The sequence below is a fragment of the Macaca nemestrina genome, chromosome 20 (genome assembly GCF_043159975.1).
Source record: "Macaca nemestrina isolate mMacNem1 chromosome 20, mMacNem.hap1, whole genome shotgun sequence".
In the NCBI taxonomy this organism is placed as follows: domain Eukaryota; kingdom Metazoa; phylum Chordata; class Mammalia; order Primates; family Cercopithecidae; genus Macaca; species Macaca nemestrina.
In genome coordinates this window covers 38,109,783-38,132,312 of record NC_092144.1, presented here as the reverse complement: position 1 = coordinate 38,132,312, position 22,530 = coordinate 38,109,783, and the positions used below count along the sequence as shown (strand labels likewise).

Below are 22,530 nucleotides of genomic sequence, written 5' to 3'. Positions count from 1 at the left end.
ATTTTTAAAGTGGCTGTAAAGAAAGAAAAATTCTAAATAATATCACCTATGTGGAAAATAAAACAGAACTGAGAGAGAAAGCGCGGTGGTTGCTAGGGCCTGCAAGTGGGAGAAATGGGGAAGATGCGGGTCAAAGGGTACAAAGTTGAGTAAGTTCTGGGGATCTAGTGTGCAGCTTGGTAACTGTAGTTAATGACACTAATGTGTACTTGAAATTTGCCGAGAATGAAACAAGTGTTCTCAGCACACAAATGCAAGGTGATGGAAATGTTAATTTGCTTTATGGTGGCAATCGTTTCATAATGTGTATCAAAACATCACATTGTACACCTTAGATTATACAATATTTTTATTTACTTCGGTAAAGCTGGAAAAACAAAATGGCTGTAAAGAGTGGTGCTGAAGTAAGGTATATTTAACACATATACATATATACTGTGGAATTGGCACTGTAGTAAATGGTTAACAAGTAATTTATTTAATTCTCTTAATTGAAGTAGGCATACTATTTTTATCTTCTCTTTATAGGCAAGAAAACTGAGGCACAGACAGATTGTCACACAGCCAGTGAGGTGTTGATGCCCTCTAAGGCTCATGCGCGTCAGTGTTTGTGAACAGTAGTAGACCCTTGCCTGCTTTGATCATCTCATCTGTGGGATCAGGTAATTCTAGAGGCCTGAGCCGGGACAAAGGAATGGAAGGAAGGAGAAAGGGAAAGGAGAAAATCAAAGGTGGTGGGGGAAGAAAGACTGCTGCTAATTACCGTCTCAGACACCTTCCTTGAAACCGCCTTCGGAAACTACTCTGCCAGTCTAAGTGCTACCCTCAGCATTGCTTATTTAATAGTCATTTCGTTCTTTTAAAAACATCTTATTACACAGAATTAGATATGCCACTGGCTGAATCATGCCTTATGAAACATAATTACATACAGCCCAAACCTAATGTGATTTGCATTTTCTGATCTTTTCCTTAGACACAGTCATTGAAATTAATGAGGAGGAACCTAGTAGTAGTCTTAGTGAAGTAAACCTTATGCATTATTAAGAATCTCTCATCCCTGTTTATTGAGGAGCCATTGGCAGACTGATATTGTAGAAAATAAAGAGGTTTCAACCCATTGGACAGGAAGTATAGGAAATCAGCTCTCTCTTTTAATGCTGCTTTATGGCAGTGTTTGGGAGGGAAAAAAATAACAGATACTTGACTTTTATAACTTGCTAACTATAGTAAAGATCCCTAGAAGAACTTAGGTGGTTTCCACTGGATTAAAAAACAACGTTATTTCTCTGCTTTCCCCCAAATCCCCACATAACAACAAAAACCTAACTTGTGAAAGGTCTTAAGCTCTTACTGTTTTTAAGTAGAACTTGGATTTTGAGATATTTTTAAGTTTGTAAAGCTGTTTCTTCTGACAGTAATAGAGATAAAAGTAGAGCATTCATACTCAAATCCTTGTTGGTTTGGAATTTCAAGCAAGGATGTGAAGACAGAAGCACTCTACGAGCACTGGAAGTATCTGGGATACTTACGCCTGCTTATTTTTTGTGTTTTTTTAGGTTTCTTTCAAAATGAAGATTCACTCAGTGGTTGTAGCTGTCTTGATAAGCCAGGTTCTAGTTTACGAAGTTTTATTCCAGAGGGAAAAAAGCCACTTCACCTAGAAATCTTCCAAACAAATCAACTTTTGCTCTGTGAGTAATCCAGGCTATCAAGACTACATTTTAGGTGAGTAGGTTCTCTTTTTTGTTTCTTTTCTGGGTTTTTTTTTTTTTTTTTTTGGTGATAGAGTCTTGCTCTGTCACCTAGGCTGGAGGGCAGTGGCATGATCTTGGCTCACTGCAACCTCTTGCTTCTCAGCTCAAGCCATCCTCCCACCTCAGCCACTTGAGCAGCTGGGACTACAGGCATGCACCACTACACCTGGCTAATTTTTGTATTTTTTCTAGAGAGAGGGTTTTGCCATATTGCCCAGGCTGGTCTCGAACTCCTAAGCTCTAGTGATCTGCCCACCTAGGCCTCCCAAAGTGCTGGGATTACAGGCGTGAGCCACCGTGCCCAGCCTTTTTTGCCCCTTTTATCTTTTTAGTTTATAAGTAGATTGCCTATCTCAGTCCCTCAGATTGCCAGTTGTTGGTTCTGAGAAAATGGATTTAAGTGGATTTATTAACTTTCCTCTGCTTTCTGCATTCTCACTTCTTACTGTGTTTAATTTGTTTGTAGCTGACGGCAAGGCCTCTGAGGCACGGAAATTCACAGCTGAGTTCTTGGAGAAGGTCCTTGAGCCATCTGGATGGCGTGCAGTCTGGCACATAATGTGCTCAAGGTGCTGCTTGAGGTGAAGTTAATTTTGTTGTTAAGACATTTGTCTCAAGCTATAAGCACTTTACTTCAGACTCTTAGAGCCAAAGTGCTTATTTTTAATTAAAGTTTATGAGCTGATTGAAATAGCATGTTTTTCACATCTAATTGCCATGGTGTAGGAAGTGTTCCGCAAATTTTAAAGGCAATTGAGGAGGAGCTACCAGGGAATTAAAGTGGCTTAAGTTTCAGTGTCCTTTGACAAGGGGAACTGGATTATAAACCTATGAAGTGGAGGAAGTATTTGAGATCGTTTAAAAAATGAGGAGGCCTAATTATGAGGTCAACAGTTTCCATTAATTTTTTACCTTCTGAGTTGTAGCCCATTAAGTGGCTCAAACCAAAGAGGCATTTTAAAACTATCCCATTTTTGCCTAGTAAATTTGTAGGTATGTGGTTAATCTCTTGATAATGTGTCTCATTGCAGAAAGTAAAAACAATCTTATTTTTCAACTGACTGGGCCTTTTACATTAAATTTGCACTCCAATTACAGCTGTGAGTTTTTCACAGTGTTTGTTAACTGAACCACAAAAAGCCCTGTTAAGCTAAAATGTTAAACCAAGGAGTGTGAATACACGATTTTTTTGCAGCTCCTTTAGTAAACGGCATTGCATACTGCAGTGATTATGAACGAGGCAGTGGGTTGCAGCTCTTCCTTGTGAGTTTTTAAATTTTGGATTATGCCAATATCTTCAGTTGAAGTTCAGGCCTTTTCACTGGGTTATGATAGTGCCCGCCCCTCCTGCCCTCGTCACTTCTCTAAAAGCAGTCAAAGTCATTGTTTTAAAAGAAGTGTGCAGTTTCTCTGCTTAAAACTACTAATGCGTTGCATTTACCAAGGGCTCCGTGTTGGCTTTATGGCTTCTCATTGTGCTGGAGAACGTGTAAAATCCAAGCGCCTGATGCTCTATGTGTCCTGGTCTTTTTGCCTTTCTCTCCCACCTTATCTCCTACTGTTTCTCCCCCGCTCCCAATTTCCTCCCTTTGGCTCTAGCAAGAAGGACTACCTTTCTGCTCTTTCAGTGGCCAAGCCCATCTCTGCCACAGGGCTTTTGCATCTTCCATGCTCTTTAGATGGCTGCTTCCTTTTCATTCTCAGCTCAGAGGTGACTGCTCCTGGCCATCCCAGCAAAACCAGATCACCACCCTGCTAGTTACTCTCTGTCACCTACTCATCACTATCTTGTTTATTTACTCTCTTGATTACAATGTAAGTTCCATGAGACAAAAGCTAGGCCTCTCTTGTTTATCCTTTATGGAAGGATAGGCTTCCATAATGGAAGAAGAATCCCTGCCCCTATTGCATGCTTTTAAAAAATCACTGTTAGTAGTGTTTTATACGTGGAGCTTAATTTTGATTTCCACATGTTAAGTCACATTATTTTAAATTTTAGGTGACAGATGGGGCCATTTCAGCCTTGAAGGCAGTGGTGCAGCTTGCTGAGCCATACCTCTGTGAATCTTGAGCAAGCACTTTCACCTTGGAGTGTATGAGAGAGCTCCTCGAGCTGAAGGAACATCAGTTGCTCCTGCAGGAGCTGGGTGGTGTTTGATGATTCTGGAGTGTTTGACTAGACAGCACTTGCAACTGAGCATGTCAGGTATGAAGGTAAGTTGATAAAAATCACTTTGTGGCCAGAAACTTTGGATGAATTGAAGTAATTCTGGTCTGTGTTAGACCCAGCTTTAAAATTCAAACTGTAAACTTGGTCATGGCAATAGTTGAAAATATTCAATGATAGGATAATCTTTTTTAAGCTAAAAAAAAAAAAAGTTTTAAATCATTTGGGATAATTTCAAACTCACAGAAAAGTTTAACAAAAATAGTACAGTACAAAGCATTCCTGTTTGTCTTTTACCTAGTACCCAAATGTTAACAAAAGGTAGGGGATTCTTAATTTGGTTTGTGTATATTTAGAAACCGACTTAAAAGTTACGGATGCTAAGGCTTATGGTTGGTATATTTGAGTCTAAAAGGACAGAAAGAGGAAAGGAAAGAAAGTGAAGTTTGTATACCATGATGATGATGTATGCAGTCATTTAACTAATACACATTTTCTTCAAGGAGGTATCTGGTCAGAGAAGGTGTTTTCTGAGGCTGCTTCCCGGATCCCTAGGGGATGTGTTCCTGCCAGTCAGCCTTTTTGGCAGTTATTTCCACTTGTACAAGCAGACTTTTGTCACTTACCTGAGAAAGAAAGCCCACACCTGGATTAATATTAATAGGTATGATTTAAAATTTTTTTTCAGATAAATCTTCTATCAGATAGTGCCTGATACAGATAGTTCTTTTGGATTTTCTATATATAAGTATATTCACTGTAGAGGGCTACTTTTAGCCATGTAAAAATGGACTTATATTCTTCTAGTAACTGGAAGACTGGCTCATGCAATGATCATAATAGTTAATAATGTTGCTTGGTGTTTTGTAGTTTTGAAAGTACTTTCCTGTTTCTATACCATTAGTCAGCTAACCAGGTTTTGCTAAGCTTAGTTTACATACTTGATAAAGAAGCAGAGTGCCTCAGACGCTGCTTCTGACATCTTATGGACAATCTCTAATTGCATGCAAGAACATTTAACCCTGGTGTTCACTTTTAAGCCAAGCAATATAAATCTAAAGAACTGGTTTCTGTCCAGGACCAAAATAACTCCCTTATGTTTCTCTTGCTTTAAAATAGTCTGTCAGTCGAAGCATTTGAAGGTGAAGGGATAACTGATGAGTTTAGGAAATTAGGAGAGAGGGTGCCAATCTCTACGGGTATAGAAGTTGGTAGAAAGACAAGTACCTGGAACTGGTAAGAGTTCCTGTTAAGGAAGAGGAGCCTGATTTTTTTTTTTTTTTTTGAGACGGAGTCTTTGCTGTGTCACCCAGGCTGAAGTTCAGTGGCGCGGTCTCAGCTCACTGCAAGCTCACCTCCTGGGTTCACGCCATTCTCCTGCCTCAGCCTCCCGAGTAGCTGGGACTACAGGCGCCCGCTACCATGCCCGGCTAATTTTTTGTATTTTTAGTAGAGACGGGGTTTCACCGTGTTAGCCAGGATGGTCTGGATCTCCTGACCTTGTGATCCGCCTGTCTCGGCCTCCCAAAGTGCTGGGATTACAGGCGTGAGCCACCAGGCCTGGCCAAGAGGAGCCTGATTACATTTACTCTCCATGTTGAGGACTCAGATTCTGGTCAGTGACTAGAGAAGGTCAAATTATGAGGGTTTTCATTTGCCCATTGATTCGGTAAGTGTGGAGTGCTGGGTTCTCAGTTGAGGGTGGGGTATGACTGGTGCACAAAACCAACACCTTTGTCGGGGAGCTGCCAGTCTACAGGTGGGAGGTGAAGCTGTATAGAATAATCACATAAGGATGCAGATGCAATTGGAAGGAGCCGTGAGCACCATGAAGAATTTCAGAGTGTCCTAAGACTGGGTCAGGTTGCCGTTCTGTGCTTATTTCCGGAGGAAATGACATTCGAATTTAGGTCTAAAAGGTGAAAGGAGTGGCAGGTGAAAGGGGTGGCGGAGATGGGGGAACAGGTTCAGGAACTCAGTGGGTTTAAGGAGCTGCAAGGTCAATGTGGCCAGAACATAGTGCTGGGAGAGGCATAGGAAGTCAGGGTAGAGAGGTTGGCAGGGCTCAGACAGTGCAGGGCTCTGTCAACCAGTGAATCATTTTGTAAGAGCATGAAAAACCATTGAGGGGTTTTTATTTTGGGGTGAATATGACTTGCTTTGTGTTTTTAAAGGTTCATTCTGGCTGCTGTGTGGAAAATAAATGGAGGGAGATGGATAGGGAGGTGGGGATACGGAAGGGTCTAGAGTGAGGATATGGAGAAATCTAGAGTGGGGATATGGAGGGGTCCAGAGTGGGGATGTGGAGGGGTCTAGAGTGGGAATGTGCAGGAGTCTAGAATGGGGATATGGAGGGGTCTAGAGTGGGGATATGGCGGGGTCTAGAGTGGGGATAGGGTGGGATCTAGAGTGGGGATATGGAGGGTTCTAGAGTAAGGATATGGAGGGGTCTAGAGTGGGGGATATGGAGCGGTCTAGAGTGGGGATATGGAGGGGTCTAGAGTGGGGATATGGAGGGGTCTAGAGTGGAGATATGGGAGGGTGTGGGGGATATGGAGAGGTCCAGAGTGGGGATATGGAGAGGTCTAAAATGGGGATATGGAGAGGTCTAGAATGGGGACACAGAGGGATCTAGAGTGGGGATATGGAGGGATCTAGAGTGGGGATATGGAGGGGTCTAGAGTGGGGCAGAAGCTTATTGAGAAAGTAGAATAGCTGCGCCTTGGTGGTCAAGTGGTTATGGGGGATGAGACATGAGTGGATGTGGAAGTCAAGGCTGATACCCATGTTTCTGGCTTAAAGGAATAAAGACTGGGGAGGTGCAGATATGAATGATGTGTAAGTGCCCGGCATGGTACTGGTGAGGAGGATATCTGAGCTGAGTTGTGGGATGTAAATACAAGCTTACCAGGTGGAGAAGGAAGACACTTCCAGCAGCCTGACCAGCATGTTACATGGAGGTTTGAAAGAGCTTGTGAAATTGAGAGTTTATCCACAAGGGCTCTGAGGCAAGAGAGGTAATTGGAGTTAAATTATGAATCCATGTTATATTACCACGTTTAGGATTTCATTTTAAGGGCAACAAAGGGCCGGCAGAGGTTTTTTTGAATTGAGTAAAGGCATGCCTAGATTCATTTAAAAAAAAAAAAATAGACTCTAGAGGGTGAAGAGACTGACAGCCCAATCCATAAGAATTAAAAGATAGCTGGCTTCATTTTTAGTGCTCCTTTCTTTTCACACAGAACTTTTCAAAAGAGTTATTTATAGTCATAGACAGACGGTCTGTACTTCTTGGCATCCCCCTAACACTTCTAGTCTAACTTCACCATGAAAATTGTGCTCAAGATTACCAAAGACTTCCATGTTCTCAAATCCAGTTGACACTTCTCTGATCTCATCCTGCTTGACCTTTTGACTGCATTCTAGGTATTCGATCACTACTTCTATCTTTATTTTTTTATTTTTAATTTTTGCGGGTACATAGTAGGTTTATATATTTATGGGTTACATGAGATGTTTTGATACAGGCATGCAATGTGAAATAATCACCTCATGGAGAATGGTGTATCCTTCTCTTCAAGTGCTTATCCTTTGTGTTATAAACAATCCAATTCGACTCTTTTTGTTCTTTTAAAATGTACAATTATGTTATTGACTGTAGTCACTCTGTTGTGCTGTGAACTAATAGTTTCTATTCATTCTTTCTAATTAACCATCACCACCTTCCCCTAACCCCCCCACTTCCCTTTTAGCCTGTAGTAACCATCTTTCTACCCTCTATCTCTATAAGCTCAATTGTTTTGATTTTTAGATCCCACAAATAAGTGAGAACATGCAATGTTTATATTTCTGTGCCTGGCTTATTTCACTTAACATAATGATCCCCAGTTTCATCTCTGTCATTGCAAATGATTCATTCTTTTTTATGGCTGAATAGTATTCCATTGTGTATAAGTCTCACGTGTTCTTTATCCATTCATGTGTTGATGGACACTTAGGTTCCTCAGCTACTGTAAACAGTCCCGCAAATAAATGTAGGAGTTCAGGTATCTTTTCAATATACTGATTTTCCTTCTTTTGGATATATACCCAGGAGTGGGATTGCTGGATGATATGGTAGCTCCATTTTTAGTTTTTCGAGGAACTTCCAAACTGTTCTCCATAGTTATTTTACTAATTTACATTCTCACCAACAGTGTAGAATGGTTCCCTTTTCTTTTCTTGTTTTGTTTTGTTTTGTTTTGTTTTGTTTTGTTTTGTTTTGTTTTTGAGATGGAGTTTCATTCCTGTTGCCCAGGCTGTAGTACAATGGCGCCATCTCAGCTCACCACAACCTCCGCCTTCCGGGTTCAAGCGATTCTCCTGCCTCAGCCTCCTGAATAGCTGGGATTATAGGCATGTGCCACCACACCCGGCTAATTTTGTATTTTTACTAGAGACAGGGTTTCTCCATGTTGGTCAGGCTGGTCTCGAACTCCCAACCTCCAGTGTTCCACCCTCCTTGGCCTCCATAAGTACTGGGATTACAGGCATGAGCCACCGTGCCTGGTGTGGTTCCTTTTCTTAACATCTTTGCCAGCATTTATTATTGCCTGTCTTTTGGATATAAGCCATTTTAACTGGGGTGAGATGATATCTCATTATAGTTTTGATTTGCATTGCTCTGGTGATCAATGATGTTGAGCACCTTTTCATATGCCTGTTTGCCATTTGTATGTCTTCTTTTGAGAAATGGCTATTCAAATATTTTGCCCATTTTTTGATTATTAGATTTTTTCCTATAGAGTTGTTTGCAGCCCCATGTATATTCTGGTTATTAATTTCTTGTCAGATGGGTAGTTTGCAAATATTTTCTCCCATTCCATGGGTTGTCTCTTCACTTCGTTGATTGTATCCTTTGCTATGAAGAAGCTTTTTAACTTGACTTGATCCCGTCTGTCCATTTCTGCTTTGGTTATCTGTGCTTGTAGGGTATTACTCAATAAGTTTTTTCCCAGACCAATGTTCTAGAGAAAACCCTAATTTTTTTTTGTAGTAGTTTTATAGTTTAAGGGTTTTTTATAATTTGAGGTTTTAGATTTAAGTCTTCATTTTGATTTGATTTGTGTGTATAGCAAGAGATAGGAGTCTAGTTTCCTTCTTCTGCATATAGATACCCAGTTTTCCCAGCACCAGTTACTGAAGAAGCTATAGTTTTCCCAGTGTATGTTCTTGGCACCTGTGTGGAAAATGAGTTCACTGTATGTGTGGGATTTGTTTTTTGGTTATCATTCTTTATCATTGGTCTCTGTGTATGTTTTTATGCCAGTCCATGCAGTTTGGTTACTATAGCTCTGTAATATAATTTTAGAGTCAGATAATGTGATTCTTCCAGTTTTGTTCTTTTTCCTTATGATAGCATTGAATCTGTAGATTGCGTTGGGTAGTATGGACATTTTAACAAAATTGCTTCTTCCATTCCATGAACATGGAATATTTTTCCTTTTTTGGTGTTCTCTTTAACTTTTTTCATCACTGTTTGATAGTTTTCATTATAATCTTTCACTTCTTTGGGTAGTTCCTAGGTATGAATTTTATGTGTAACTATTTTAAAAGGGGGTACTTATATTTTTTTTTTTCAGATTTTTCACTGTTGTCATATAAAAATGCTACTGATTTTTACATATTGATTTTGTATTCTGCAACTTGACTGAATTTATCACTTCTAATAGTTTTTGGGTGGAGTCTTTAGGTTTTTTTTCAAATATAAGATCACATCATCTGCAAATAAGGATAACTTGACTTCTTCCATTCCAATTTGGATGCCCTTTATATCATTCTCTTTTCTGATTGTTCTAGCTAGGACTTTTAGTGCTGTGGTGAATAACGGTAGTGAAAGTGGGCATTCTTGTGTTCCAAATCTTACAGGAAAGACTTTGAGTTCTCCGCATTCAGTATGATAAGAGCTATGGGTCTGCTGTATATGACTTTTATTATGTTGAGATATGTTCCTTCTGTACCCAGCTTTTTGAGAGTTTTTATCATGAAGGGATGTTGATGAAATGCCTTTTCAGCACCAATTGAAATGATCACATGGTTTTTATCCTTCATTCTGTTGATATCATATGTCACATTGATTTATGTATGTTGAACCATCCTTGCATCCCAGGGATAAATTACATTTGATCATGATGAATGATCTAATATATTAGTGAATTTGGTTTGGTAGTGTTGAGAATTTTTGAATCAATATTCATCAGAGATATTGGCCTGTAGTTTTCTTTCTTTTTCTTTTCTTTGTTTTGTTTTGTTTTGTTTTGTTTTGTTTTGATGTATCTTTGTCTGATTTTGATATCAGGGTAATACTGGTCTTGTAGAATGAGTTTAGAAGTATTCCCCCCTTCTCTATTTTTTGGAATAGTTTGGGGAGGATTGGTAAAATTCAGCAGTGAAGCCATCAGTCCCGAGCTTTTCTTTACTGGGAGACTTTTTGTTATAGCTTCAACATTGTTACTTCTTGGTCCGTTCAGGTTTTAGATTTCTTCCTGATTCAATCTTGATTGGTTGTATATATCTAGGAAGTTGTGCATTTCTTCTAGATTTTCTGATTTATTGGTATATAGTTGCTTATACTATCCACCAGTGATACTAGGAATCAAATTCTTTGAATTTCTACAATATCAGTTGTAGTGTCACCTTTTTCATTTTTGATTTTATTTATTCTTATCTTTTTTTTTTTTTTTAGTTCGGGTATGTCAATTTTGTTTAACTTTTTAAAAAGCAACCTTTTGTTTCATTGATGTTTTGTATTTTCATTTCAGTTTTATTTATGTCTGTGTTGATCTTTATTATTTATTTTCTTATAATTTTGGGCTTGGTTTGCTCCTGCTTTTCTAGTTCGTTAAGATGCATTGTTAGATTATTTATGTGGAGTTTTTCCTCTTTTTGATGTAGGCACTTATAGCTATAAACTTTCTTTTGAGTACTACTTCTACTGTATCTCATGGGTTTTTCTATGTTGTATTTCCATTATCATTTGTTTCAAGAAATTGTTCAATTTTCTTCTTAATTTCTTCATTGACTCACTGGTCATTTAGGTGCATATTGTTTAATTTCCATGTATTTGCATAGTTTCCAAAATTCCTCTTATTGATTTCTAGTTTTATTCTCTTTTGGTCAGAGAAGGTGCTTGATATTATCTCAGTTTTTTTGAATGTTTGAAGACTTGTTTTGATACCTAACATATGACCTATCCTTAAGGAGGATTTGAATAAACTTGCAACCCCCATTTCTTTCTCTACCTGCTCTTTAAGACCAATAACTCTTAGAATTACCCTTTTGAGGCTATTTTCTACATCCTGTAGACATGCTTCATTGTTTTTTCTTTCTTCTCCTCTGAGTGTGTATTTTCCAATAGCTTATATTCAAGCTCACTATCCTTCTGCTTGATCAATTCTGGTATTAATGGACACTGTTGCATTCTTCAGTATGCCAACTGCATTTTTCAGCTCCATAAATTCTGCTCAATTCTTTTTATTTCAGTCTCTTTGTTAAATTTATCTGATGGAATTCTGCATTTCTTTTCTGTGTTGCCTTGAATTTTCTTGAGTTTTCTCAAAACAGCTATTTTGAATTCTCTGTCTGAAAGGTCATGTATCGCTCTTTCTTCAGGAAGAGCCCTGGTGCTTTATCTAGTTCATTTGGTGAGGTATTATTTTCCTGGAATGTCTTGATTCTTGTAGGTGTTCATCTGCGTCTGGGCATTGAAGAGTTAGGTACTTACTTGTAGTCTTTACTGTCTGGGTTTGTTTGTACTTGTCTTTCTTAGGAAGGCTTTTCAGATATTTGAAGAGACTTGAGTGTTGTGATCTAAGCTGTACCTGCTTTAGGGGGCACTCCAAGTCCAGTAACACTATGGTTCTTGTAGACTCATAGAGGTACTGCCTTTATGGTCTTGGGCAAGATCCAGGATAATTCTCTGGATTACCAGGCAGAGACTCTTTTTCTCTTCCCTTACTTTCTCCCAAGCAGAGTTTCTCTTCTGAGTTGCCTGATGTTGGGGGTGGAGTGACACAACCACCCTGTGGCCACCGCTACAGTGACTGTACTGGGTCAGACCTGAAGCCGGCATGCCACTGAGTCTCACCCAAGGCCTACTATAACCACATCCTGGCTACTGCCTATGTTTGCTCAAGAACCTGGTGCTTAACAATCAGCAAGTGGCGAAGCCAGCCAGGCCTGTGTCTTTCCCTTCAGGGTGATGAGGTCCCCCAGGCTCCAGTTGGATCCAGAGATGTTGTCCTGAAGTCAGGGACTAGAGTCAAAACCTTAGACGTCTGCCTGGTGTTCTGTTGTATTGTGGCTGACCTGACACTCAAACCACAAGATACAGTCCTTCTCACACTTCTGTCCCCTTTCCAAAAGCAGAGGAGCCTCACCCCGTAGCTACCACCATCCCAGGCCACAAGGACTACTGCCAGACTATTGTTGATGTTCCCGTAAGGCCCCAGGTCTCTCGACTTGGTTGGTGGTGAATGCTGCCTGGCCTGGGACTCACCCTTCACGGCAGTGGGCTTCCCTCCCTCTGACCCAGGACGGGTCCAGAAATGCCATTCAAGAATCAAGTCCCGGAATTAGGGACACTAATAGCCCACTGGGTACTCTACCCCGCTGTGGCTGTGCCAGTATCTAAGGTGCAAGATGAAGTCCCCTTTACTTTTCTCAAGCAGAAGGAGTCTCGGCCTGTGGCCCACCATAGCTGGGAAAGTGCTGAGTCTCCCCTGAAGCCAGCAAGTCTCAGTGGCTCACCAAGGCCCTTGACATAGTACCTGGGTATCACTGCTGGTTATTCAGGGCCCAAGGGGTCTTCAGTTGGCAAGCGATGAATGCTGGCAGGACTGGGTCCTTGTAACCCAGGATGTGTCTAGAAATGTCATTGGGGATTGGGAGTTAGGGCCTGGAATGTGGGGTGAGGGAGCCTCACAAATCTGGCTGGTGATGTATCCTGCTCTGGCTGAGCTGGTATCCAAGATGGAAGATGAAGACGTCACCACTCTTCCCCTTCTCAAGTGGAGGGAAGGGGTCTCCTTTAGAGCTGTGAGCTTTGCAGTCTGGGTTTAGGAGTGGGGTGATGCCAGCACTCCCTTAGCCACCTCAGCTGATGTCTCAGTAGGTTGTGTGCCCCCACCAAGTCTACTGTGCTCTCGGCCCGGTTCAGCCCTACGGTTCAGCCCTAGGACTCACCTAAGAGTCGCAGTCCTTATGGCCTAGTCTGCCTTTCAAGTTTACTTAGAGACACAAAGTGCTTTAGCCTTCAGTGGCGAGGTTTACAGGATCTCAAGTTTGGACTGCTGGGAGGAGTGATTCCGCTCTGGCTGGGCCTGGTTTAAATGCCGCCATGGGTGAGCATCAGCTGAGTTTGGTCCAGTTTTCCTTTCTGCTGTAGCAGGACAGCTGAGTTTAACGCCTCACAATTGCAGTGCTCTCTCTCCTCCAGCGCCCAGATATGCTCTCTGTACCACACAGGAGGGTGGGTGAGGGGTGGCATTGGCAATTCAAGACTGTTTTTTCAATCTCTTCCATGCCTCTTTTCAGTGATACAAACTTAAAACCAGGTACTATAGGTGCTCGTGTGATTTTTAGTTCTGACGAAGTTGTTTTTCTGTGTGGTTAGTTGTTAAATTGGTGTCCTTGCACAGAGGATGATCAGAGGAGCCTTCTTTTCTACCACCTTGCTCCGCCTCCTCCATTCCCATCTTAACACACTGTCCTCTCAGCCTCTGTGACAGCACTGTTCATTTCGTGTCTCACTGGCTTGATTTTCTAGCCATCTTGCCCAGCTCTTCTCTCATGCTCTAACTTTTTAGAGTGTTCGAGTTATCAAGGGATCAATCCTATTACTCTTCTTTTTCTAATCTACTCTACCTTGGAAGCACATTATAATAACTTGGGGATTTTCCTTAGTTCCAACCACTACATGAAGAAGGAATGATAGAATATCCATATTTTGTAACCACTAATGAAATAAAGGTTATAGGCAGTGATCCTCCATGACTGCTATAATCTTTAGGTAAAAAATTAATAGAGAACTTTGTAGTGGATGAATCAGGTTGACAACACCTGAATCCATTGATCAGTCTTAACCTCACAAAAAGAGATGGCTAGGCATTATAGAGGTCTTCACTTACTGTTGTTGACAGGTTCTTGGAAACTTCAACTTTAAGTGAAACAGCAAAACTAATGTTACCATAGGCTAATACATATAAACAAAAGTTAAAGGTCCTATGGCATATTTCTGGTCACAAAAACATCACCAAACTTCTAATAAAGACCCAAAACAATTTTAATCTTGAACATTGAAATAAATGTGAATCCTGTATACATGTAAGAAAACAAAATAATTATTTACCCAATTTTTGGTGAATCAGTGAGTCATGGCAGTCATTCATGGTGGTTGTTGGTCAAATTGAGGAATAAATGTCAGCAAAGTAAATATTGTAAGGACTACCCTTTACCACCACGTGGTTCAAACCAGTCACAAACTTGATGGACTTGCTGGGCGATTTTATACTGCATTGTTTATTTTTGTGCATTTGTATGATTATTGTCTAATTTAAAATTTTTTATTTGACAGTAATTCATATTCATGTTTTCATTTTCCAACTTGCTTGTTCCAGTTCAGGATTGCAGGTGGCCAAAACCTATCATGGCAGCTTAGGGTGCAAGATAGGAACCAGCATGAGACAGAATGCCATTTCATCCCACGGTGAACTCACACCCACACTCAGACTGGGAGGATGTTGACACACCAGTTCAGCTAGCATGCACATCTTTCGTATGTGGGAAGCCAGGGTACATGTAGAAAACCCATGCAGACATGGGAAAACATGAAAACTCCACACAGGCTGTGACTATGGCTAGGAATTGATGTTTATTCCCTTATATAATGAAAGACATTGAATGAAAGGCTGACATTAGAGGACTTGCTATATGCGCTTCCTGATGTAAGTACATCATGCCTCACTTGAAGTATTCCTGCCAACAAATGTTTCCTGAAGCCCATCAGGCTCTAGATCTTACTATCAGTTTACTAGAAAGAAAGGAAACAGAAAAACATGTTAAATGACCCCCTGGAGAAGTAATCAACAAAATTCAGCGTATGGGAAGCTATTAAATAAATTACAAGGGTAAAAAGAGCAAGGGGTAATGTATAGAATAAAAATGATTTAAGAGACACATCCATTAAGGACCACAGCTGGCCTTGTTTGGATCCTAATTTGAGTAAGTCAACTGTAAAACAACAACAGCAAAGAGAAAATTAGGAAAATTTGAGTACTGACTGGGTATTTGGTAATATTAGAAATTAAAACTTTTTTGGCATAAAGATTTATTTTAGAGCTAAAAATTTGTGAATGATTTTATGTATCTGAGATTTGCTTCAAAATAAGCCAGGGTAAGGATGGTGGGAGGAGAGGAGCAGAGGGTAGGTTGGTGAGGTAGAGATGAAATTAGATTGCTTCTAAGTGGGTAATTATTGGAATTGACTGATGGATACATGATATTCATGATACTATTTTATCTGTTATATGTTTAGAATTTTTTGTCATAAAAATTTGTTAAAGTGCTTAGAGAGCTTTAAAAAACATGTGGATGCTAACCCCCCTCCCTCCACAGATATCTGATTTATTGGTCTGGGCTAGGGAATCAATTTTTTAAAGTGTCCCGGGGGACCCTAATGTGCAACCAGGATTGATAACTGCTGCTTTATATTATGTCCCTAGATGATCTCATTTACTGCTTTAAAACTATTAATATGCTGACACCTCCGAGATTTATGTCTCTAGCCCTGACCTTTCCCTGGATCTCTGGGCTTGTGTATTCCTCTGCACACTTGACATCATTACTGGGAGGTCAGATAGTCATCTCAACCTGAACATGGTGAAGACAAAACTCTTCATTTTCAACCCCAAACCTGTTTCTCTCCCAGTGTTTTCTATCTCAACAAATGGAACTACTATCTGCCCAGTTATAGGCGGTAAATAAATACTACTTCTGATAAAAAGAAAGTTTTAAAAAAAGAATGTTGTAGAAAAACCCCTCTAGCTGATCCAAAGAAGGCCATTATCTTGTGTGACTCAACTGATAACCATAGCAAATATGCAGCATTCTCTGAGATATGAGAATTGCTTTGATTTATTCTTTAGCTCTCATCCCTCCAGAATCCTAACATTTGGAGCCAGTGATTAAATTTGAATGATATTAAGTTATTTTTCAGGTTTTCCTACCAAAACATTTGGAAGAGTTGGAGTGAAGAAAAGGATGATGCATATGATTATTTTGTCGGATGTGTTGAACCTCAGTTGAGATTGTGTTTATTACTAATCTTGTACATATTGAAAAAATAGTTATCATGGCTTAATTTTACCTTTGTGAGACACACATACACACGCATGCACAACACACACACATGCACACTCTTACTCCAAGGGCCTATAGACAGAAATAGACCAATATACAAATAGTGCAACCCCTTTTCAAGTTATTAAATGAAACGAACAAGTGCAGAGAAACCTGCTTTTACTGTTTATAAACTGAGTCTAAAATCAGGAGGTTTGTGAACATCTATTCAATGACAATTGTTGTTTTCAAAGAGTGAACTTGTTTGAATTATAGAGACTTTTTTGCTTTAAACTTTTAAAGAATACTTTTTAAGCTATATGGCTTTACTCTTAAGTTCCTATAGTAAAACATACTAGGTTAAACTAACAGATGAATCCAAAATACCTAAACACATTCTTCTAATTTATCATATTTTGACAAGGAAAATCCCTTCCATAGAAAAATACCAAAATTAATCATGCAACCTAAATTAAGTAGTTGTTCTATGCTGGTCTTGTTACATGTGACACTTATCTTTCCACTAGATGGTGCCCTAAGACCAGTAATTTTCTCCTATATTCATGAGCAGTAAATTATTAGGCAATGCTGCAATAAAATTAGAACTCACATTAAAAAAAATTGTAGAAGGTAATTTGTTTTTCCTATGTGAAAGATGATTTGACTATATAAGACAAGGCAAGAAGCCTTTACATTTTCATGCAGTTTGATTTGATTTAGTAAGTTTCTCTTGGTTTAAGTAGTAAATAATAACAAAATTTAAAAAATGAAAATCTGGTTAATGGTTCTACGTGGTTTAGAATTATGTATGTCTGATTTCAGCTTTCATAAGTTGGCTGTGATTTCTATTTAGCCTTTCTAATTTTTCCATTGTGTATTTCTTATTTTTCTATAGTGTGTTCAGTACAATCCCAGAACATCAAAAAGCTTGAGTATTTTCTAGGTTTGATACACTTGCTCTTAAAGAGTAGTCATTGGTTTTGATTGAAGTAGAATGTAATGGTAGGAGAATATAATGCATATCTGGCAAATTTGATCTGTATGTGGACAAAAAATTGTACTCTGATTTGAGAACCTTGCATGTGTGAACAAGTAATGATTTCCATACATGCCTTGTACATCACTGGCAGATGGGACAGCATAAGGGAGGAATTGTTTTTAGTTACGGAGAAGAAACTGTGGTACTTGATGGAGGGACTGGAATGTTACCAAATGCAGGCAGACTCTAAAGAGGTCCTTGGGCTAAGATAGGAGTAGAGCTATCAGCCAGCAAGATCAAATCACTGTCTTGATTTTGCACCGTGTGGCAAATACTTTCCTTTCTAATTCAAAACACACTGCTTCAGAACTTAGGGGTCTGAAGATGGTGTTGGTTTATTGGTTCTAGACTATGAAGTTTCAATCTAATGAGAAGAAATAAGCTAACTTGCATGGATATTGGAAATGCTAAGAAACTTATTTTAAAATTTTAGTCTTAATCTTAATGACTTAATAGACCAGTGGTTTGGTTCCTAATTTCTTATCTGCAAAGTAGATTTCTAGAATATCTTTAATTGAGTGTGGGTAGCCAAAGTAGACAAAATCCCTACTTTTTCAAGCTTTATGTAATACATTTACTTGAAAAGCAAGAAAATAAAATCCTCTGTTCATTTTAAATATTGAGTGTTCACCATAATTTGATATGAATTAGGGTTTTGTTCTGCTTTTCCCCCCCATCTTCTTCAGAACATGACTAAGTTAAAAAAATAATAGTCATCTAAGACAGTAGTTGTCAACTTTGGCTACACATTACATCCCTAGGGAACTTTAAAAAAATACCTCTCTACTTTCAGAGACCAGTTTTTATTGCTCTGGATGTTGGCCTGAGCATCTGTATTTTTGAAAGATCCTAGGTGATTCTAATATCAGAATTGAGAAGCTGTAACCTAAGGAACAGCTAGTTGATATACATTTAACTGAAAAATAAAGCAATTATTTTAAAACTACAGGTAATGGCAATATTTTAGTGTTAAACCCATTAGTTTAATATCTATTGACTGTACATTTATAAGTTATTTTATTACATTGAGACATACTTTTTGTTCTGTCATTATATTTGAGAATTTATGTAAATGAATAAATTTCAAGTGCTAGTAAGGTTGTCCAGTACGAGGTTATTTTGTGTTAATCATTCTCTAATAATGACAGCATTTTTTCCCCCTCAGAATCTCAAAGGTTTATTTTTTTGAAATCCCGTGATCTTTCTCAGGGAATATTCATCACAATTTTGTGCTTATATAGTGCTTTAAGTGCAAGGAAGGACTAGACAATTTGAGTAATTTCTAATTTTTGATCCTATAAATATGGTAATCTTTTAAAACATTTTAAAATTACATTCAGTTCTCTGAAAAACATGGCAGTCTTAACCATTGTGAAACAATTTACTTTGCTCTATATACCTATTCCCCAGTTGGCCCTTGCCACCCACTCCTTATTAAGATTTTGAATCTAAGATATGAGAAGAAAATAATTTCTTATTAAATAATGATTACAAATTGTACAATATGAACTTTAGGTAATTCTAAAGCACAAATGTTTGGATCTAAGAAAAAACAATTCCTCAAAAGAAGAAAAATTAGTGACTTTAATGAAGTGGTGCTTCAAACTTTCAACAGCTACCACTTAGAGTACTATTCAGGGAGACTTAACATGTACCTGAGTTATAAAGCACTTTTCTTAGTGGGTCTTTGAGGACTAGATGGGCTTTCTTAATGAGAAAAAATGTGTCTGAAAGGCAATGGATTTCAGTTTGCTTTTAAACTCTCAGGCATTATGACATTCTTGAAAACTGGAGTTCCTTCAGGACGTGACTGCCACAATCTGTTGTCTCAATGTGAGGAGATTTACAGCAAATTTTTTAATCTGAGAAGCAGTTTGTCAAATTGTAGCTTTGAGCAGGAAAATATCTCCATGGTTGAAGGGTTAAAATTGTATTCAGAGATTGAACAGGTGAAGCAAAAGCTAAAACTCGTGGAGAATCCTTTGTTGAGGTATGTGTGTCTTTGTAATTCTTAGCTAGTTAGCATCTTTTCTTCCTTGCTGTCTTACTGAGAACTGATACGTTTGTTTGGTTTCTTCATGGTATGTGTTTGATTATCAGAATTCTAACATCTAAGCAAAGGGTGTCCATCCAGTGGTCAGTAGTTCCACCCATGAGATCTCCTTCACCAAGATGACTGGTCTGCTGTGGACCCTATTCACGGACAGGCTTTGCCAGGTGCCTTGGGGGAAGAGATAGAAATACAGGTAAAAGGAGAGTTTCTTGCTGCAAGTGGCTTTTTTCCTTCTGATTCACCATACGTTTTCATGAATTCTACAAAAAGCTTCCCAGAGATGGTTTTCTGTTATATAGGAAGTAGTGAGAACCCTGTCTTTCATCAGCAGTAACCATTTACCAGGTGTTCATTTGGTTCAGTCCACTACCAAAGGAGATGCTTCAGTGTGCAGTGTTGGCTCTATTTTCAGAGTGAGATATGAAGGCACTTGGAATAATACTCAAGTTGCTTTGTGGGGGTGTATATTTGTCACTTTGCACACAGCCTATAAATACCTGAAACAGGGTAATTTATAAAGAAAAGAGGTTGAATTGGCTCACAGTTCTGCAGGTCATAAGGACACATGGCAGGGGAGGCCTCAGGAAACTTACAGTCATGGCGGAAGGTGAAGGGGAAGCAGGCAAGGCTTACATGGCTGGAGCAGGAGGAAGAGAGAGAGAGAGAGGGTAGGTGCTACATACTTTTAAACAACCAGATCTCGTGAGAACTCTATCATGAGACAGCACTAGGGGGATGGTATTAAACTGTTAGAAGCTGTCCCCATGACCCAGTCACCTCCCACTAGGCCCCACATCCAACATTGGCGATTACAATTGAACATGCGACTTGAGTGGGGACACAGATCCAAACCATGTGAGGGTGTATATTTGCAAGTATGTTGTTTTCTAGTTCTGTAGTGATCCATTGTTATAAATGCCTGCTATGAAGGTGACACTGTTATTGTTTGTCCTGGCCATTTTGTGGTACATGGCATAATGGAGTGCAGTGTTGACTCCATTGAGTTGGAAGGTGGGTATGGAAGACACAACCAAACTCTCATGCATGACATGATTAAGTAAACAATAAACGACTGTTCTTGTCAAAGCTCCAAGAATGTGATTTCAACCTATTTGACTTCAAATGAATTATTGAATTGCCTTGAAACATTAAAGGCATTGGAAGCTTAAAAGGAGTTGACCCAGTTTTTGAGTAAGTGGACTTGTGGTTCTTTGTAGCAGTGTATATGTTGGGAAGTTACTTACAGGCCTATATAGAAAAAGGACCATGAGGAAGAAGCATACTTTACAGATTGTAGTGATTTATGGAAAGGATGTCAAATTTCTAAAATTTAAAAAAAAAAATTGCAACAATATATTTTTAAAATTTCAGTAGTTTTTAGTTTGTTGCTTACTCTTATCTCATAGATATTGTGATATCTTAGTGCATGACTTTTTTGTTTTAAATTTAGCTTATTTTTATGAGAGATATGGTGAAGGACATTTTACTTGAAATTGGTATCAAAAATTATCTTAATTTTCTAAAAGTTTGCTGAGTGTCACAAATGCTACACTTTGTCTCTCGACACAGTATGCTTTTGAAAACAATGTTGAAATATTAATATTAAAATAAATATATTAGTTAATAGATAACTATTATCTGCTTTAATAGATATCTTTAATATCTATTAAAAATAACTTTTCAAGTTATAATCTTTTTGTTCATTTGGAGTAATTTCTAAGTTTAGATTACTTTACAATTGTTCATCTTGGTCCTGTGTATTTCCATAATGTATCAAATTTAATTGTACCTGTTCAACTATTTACCAAAACTGCTACAAGTTAGCAATGAAGCTTGTAATGCAAAAAAATCATATATCATTTTGGGACTTGTGCAGCTGTTCACAAACTGCTTAAGCTGTGCTCTTGATCTTTATCTCGCCAAAATTTCTTAATGGAAGCAAGGCTGGGAGTTTAATTTCCTGCTGTTCACTAGGACATCATCTCACTCCCTTTTTTGTTTTATGTTTTTTAATTTTGTTCTTTCTCATCTCCAATGCTTGATTTATAATAGATGTGTATGTATAAGTAACACATCTGCAGGATAAATCACTGCAATAAAAACACTTTATTTTTTGGCAGAGTAAAAATAACATTGATATTATAAATTGTATAGTAGATAAGAGTTCTTAGATTGGTGAGGAAATTGCAATGTAATTGCCAGAGTGTCATAAATAACCTATCAAATTCTGATAGTTGAGTGTAAAAATGACTGTAAATTTACTAACAGAGGACATTTCTGAGAACTGAGGAATCAAATGGTATCTCTGGTGTGAATATATGGAGCACTTGCTTATGAGTAAATTAAAGCTTATCTGATGGTAATCTATAGCTAACACTTAAAACGAGATATATTGAGTACCTACTATGTGCAGGGTATTAATAGTACTTATAGTTGGGCTTCTCTTTCTTCTTTAGAAAATCTGTTCACTTTAGGTAATGGCTTTATGTTTTAAATTGGTAAGAATACATAATTTGTCAGATGAGTAGATTGCAAAAATTTTCTCCCATTCTGTAGGTTGCCTGTTCACTCTGATGGTAGTTTCTTTTGCTGTGCAGAAGCTCTTTAGTTTAATGAGATCCCATTTGTCAATTTTGGCTTTTGCTGCCGTTGCTTTTGGTGTTTTAGACATGAAGTCTTTGCCCATGCCTATGTCCTGAATGGTACTACCTAGGTTTTCCTCTAGGGTTTTTATGGTATTAGGTCTAACATTTAAGTCTCTAATCCATCTTGAATTAATTTTCATATAAGGAGTAAGGAAAGGATCCAGTTTCAGCTAATATCCAGAACCTACAAAGAACTCAAACAAATGTACAAGAAAAAAACAAACAACCCCATCAAAAAGTGGGCAGAGGATATGAACAGACATTTCTCAAAAGAAGACATTCATACAGCTGACAGACACATGAAAAAATGCTGATCATCACTGGTCATCAGAGAAATGCAAATCAAAACCACAATGAGATACCATCTCACACCAGTTAGAATGGCGATCATTAAAAAGTCAGGAAACAACAGGTGCTGGAGAGGATGTGGAGAAATAGGAACACTTTTACACTGTTGGTGGGATTGTAAACTAGTTCAACCATTATGGAAAACA

At 38.6% G+C, this 22,530-nt stretch overlaps 2 long non-coding RNA genes and 1 pseudogene across 2 annotated transcripts in view; 2 read left to right on the top strand and 1 right to left on the bottom strand.

Moving 5' to 3' along the window:
* Positions 1–578: 578 nt before the first annotated feature.
* Positions 579–4,024, top strand: LOC105487650 (SHC SH2 domain-binding protein 1-like; annotated as a pseudogene).
* A 35-nt stretch (positions 4,025–4,059) lies between these two features.
* The window catches only part of LOC139355385 (uncharacterized), a 229,030-nt gene continuing 210,559 nt past the window's right edge, over positions 4,060–22,530 (top strand). Inside the window, exon 1 of the long non-coding RNA XR_011617787.1 lies at positions 4,060–4,588. This is a non-coding gene — a long non-coding RNA (uncharacterized lncRNA). The remainder of the gene's footprint in view (positions 4,589–22,530) is intronic.
* Positions 14,858–22,530, bottom strand: part of LOC105487649 (uncharacterized) — a 50,126-nt gene continuing 42,453 nt past the window's right edge. Inside the window, exon 3 of the long non-coding RNA XR_011617785.1 lies at positions 14,858–14,992. This is a non-coding gene — a long non-coding RNA (uncharacterized lncRNA). The remainder of the gene's footprint in view (positions 14,993–22,530) is intronic.